The sequence below is a fragment of the Salvelinus namaycush genome, chromosome 34 (assembly GCF_016432855.1).
Source record: "Salvelinus namaycush isolate Seneca chromosome 34, SaNama_1.0, whole genome shotgun sequence".
NCBI lineage: Eukaryota > Metazoa > Chordata > Actinopteri > Salmoniformes > Salmonidae > Salvelinus > Salvelinus namaycush.
Window position 1 is genome coordinate 2,984,001 of NC_052340.1, and position 3,396 is coordinate 2,987,396.

The 3,396-nt window shown below is 42.6% G+C and overlaps 1 long non-coding RNA gene across 1 annotated transcript; it reads left to right on the plus strand.

Annotated features, from left to right (window-relative positions):
* On the plus strand, window positions 1-1,604 carry LOC120028628. Its single transcript, XR_005473488.1, has 3 exons — window positions 1-133; window positions 1,321-1,329; window positions 1,448-1,604. It is a non-coding gene; the product is annotated as an uncharacterized LOC120028628 (long non-coding RNA).
* Window positions 1,605-3,396: the final 1,792 nt, after the last annotated feature.

Sequence of the window (3,396 nt, forward strand, 5' to 3'; positions counted from 1 at the left end):
CACACCGGGTCGTAGGAGCCGCTTCATAGCAGGAGACAGAAAATAGATATTTCATACTTCACTTTCCCCGTCCAACACCCGTGGAAATGTTTAACAGTCTTCTCAGGGAATTTGACGAGGACCCTTTCTTGTCGTAAGTAGTATAATTATTCTATTCTGCCACTCATTCATTCGACTGTCTGAATATTTTTCTCGAAAAATAATGTTTATTTTAAATACCAGTCAAAAGTCAACACCACTTTGAACATGACACATTGTCTCAGAAAATAGACAAGAACGACTGTATGCTACCCACCCCGTGTCTACAATGACACTATGTAGGCTATTATCTATAATGTTATATTTTAAGAGCTGCATTCACAATCAATAGGTTGAAGATATTATTATGGGGAAATTGTGTGCCCAATTCCAATGCTTTGTTATCAGCATAGCCAAATTCCTTATATAAGCAGTTCCAGACTGAAAAACTGTTTATATCTCCAGGCCATCAGACTGCTGAACAGCTATCGCTTGCTGCATGGCTACCTGCCTGTACTCTGCCCTGCACCTTGGAGACTTATGCCCCATGTGTATATATAGAATCATATTCTAAATAATTTAAATGACAACTAAGGCACACCGAAGTTGATGTTTGATGTGTGTCAATAGCTACTGGTTAACATGTAGGCTACAGTAATAGCATGGTACTTACTACTCAAGGCATACCGGTGTCAGCAAAACATTGCTTCATGTTTTTCATTGGTGAATAGATGCTGTGACCCATTCCCCAGGATAAGTGAGAGAATGAAATATCTATTAAACACCTGGCCTAGATCCTTGTCATATCTTAGGCCTGCAATAAAATCTGATAAATGTCACCTTACAACCCCCATCTTCAGTCCACAAACCAGCCCTCCCCTTGCAATGCCCAGTTGCATGTTCTTGCTATTACTATTTTTATTATTAGAATTTTCTTTTTTAAAACATACATTCTACACAGAAGTGAAGCCGCTCCGAACACCCAAAACCTTCCGGTTGTCCCCGAACCCCCCCCCATCCACCCCACATCTAGCTATGACTATTGGTACTATTTTCACACAGAAATAAAAATGCCGATCACTGATTTGACCTAAGAAACAAGGCGGAGCAACACTGCCTCCTTCATTGAAGTGTTTGGGGAGGTGTTCCACTAATTGATAACTAATATAACTACGCCTACTCATATTAATTGTGAATTTGGTTGTATGACAGACAGTAAATTATGAAATGGTGAATGCCTGATGTTAAGAAGTTTCATTCCCTCCTTTGTCTCCCTACCCTTTCCCTTATTCCAATATACAGCTCGTCAAGGTAGGACCATTTGTTTTTCACTCATCAGCACAGTCATCAATTCTGCAAAGAATTACAGAACCGGCATCTCTGGGAACGTTGAGGCTAATTCCCTCTCTTTTCTTTGTCTTCTCCACAGGGATCCATTCCAAGCACACAATACCCGTGTACAACAGATGATGCGGAGTTTCTCAGAGCCCTTCGGTCGGGACTTCATGCCCAGTCTGACTGGCGGGCGGGACAGGGGCCACGTATCCGGGGGCCAACTCAACACTAGCATGGTGCCACGGGAGGACCACAGGGTGAGGACTGCTGCTTTGACTGTGACACACTGACTGGGGTAGGGTTACTAGGGCCAATGTGTTGTTATGGTGAACCAGGTTAGGTCCCACACATAATAATAACAATAATACATTTGTAAAGTGCATTTCCTATGCTCAATGTGCATGACACAAGTAGCCTGGGAGTATCGATATTGGCTAAAGCACATACAGATCCTGACCAGGATATGTCAGGTCAGGAGAGGGTTGTTGGTTTGAATCTCAAACAGGTGACTGCTTCAGTGCCTCTAGTTCATACCCTATCATTAAGCTGGTCTTCTTACTTGGATAGCATTTCCCTTTGGATTTGTTCTCCTTATCTGTTTGTTCTATCATGTCAACTCCTTATCATTCCAAACGTTTGTCTGCACAAACAGATCTGGGACCAGGCTATGTTCTCTTGGCTTGAGAAACAGAAACTGGTGACCATACCTCCCAGTACATTGTAGATTCTCCCCATTCACTCGTACTCTCTTGGTGAAGGTGTGAAATCATATCCTTGGCCCAGGAGTTGGTCAGTTCCTGGTACTGGCGTACATACTGTCCTCTTAATCTATGTCAGTGAGTGAAGGAACCCAAACACCTTCACCACAACTCGCCCCCCTCCACCCACCCCCCTCATTTCAGCGTCCAGCATTCAAACAAACAAGAACGCTGACCAGCCGAAAGAGAGAAAAAAGAAAAGGGCTTAGGTTTACTGGGGTCGTGATGGAAAATGGCCATGGACGTGTAACCGGATCCCCCCTGCTGCCAGGTCAGGCCAGCGATGCTGAAGTGCTTATTGAACCTCTGCTGCTGCTTGCTGGGGCACTGGAGAGTGTGGTGGGTTGTAGAATGGCAACCCCCTCGCCTCTCTGGCCAGCTATCTTTGGCATGAGGAGGGTATATTTAGAGCATTGTTCCACTGACACACTGCTTTCTCACTCAAACACACCAATGGCCCTCTTGAGGACCCTGCTGCCCAAGCTGTTGAAAAGACAAGTCAAAACAGACATATTTGTTTTCATAGCTGTTTGGCCCATGGTTACATGCAGCAAATCAGGAAGGACACACTGTACACGTTTCTCACGACAGCATTGGTTATGAGTTTATCACAATCTAGTTCTGTTTTCTCATAGGCCTGAATCCTGACTTGAGATCCTTGTGCATAACGTTTTTGTGCAAATCATCCATTGGCATCAATGCATGATTGCAAAGTTAAGCATGTGCAAAGTTAGGATTCAGTGTGTGGTTAATTTTCTCTGTAAATTTGAACAATACTGAATTACAGTTTCATTACATTTAAACACTAGCCTATTAGCTCAGCTTTGCAATGCAGTTAGATGCATTTTCTATCAGAAGGCAAATAGACCATGTAGGCTGGTGGGAAGGCCACCACATTTTTTTAGATGCCCTTACCCAAAGTAGAACAAAGCACAACCATGTTTTTTCACATCCCTAATGTCTCCCATTTATGAAATGGATAGTTGTGTCCAAATATTTTTTGCAAAAGTGGTTAAATTTATAGATATTTTGACACACACCCTAAATTCAAAAAGTACAGAATAATGCCTGGCTGTAGGGGGAATGGGCCGCATAAGCTCATGTAACCCAATATTGCAAGCTCTGATATCGCAACATTTTAAAATACAAGCAGTCAGTTGTCTGGTCTACATACATACACAAACAAACAAACAGCATTAGGATATCGTAATGCATCTTGGTAATATAAACCTGTAAACACAGAGATACAATAGGCGGAAATGTCAGCTATAAATATTTATGATGA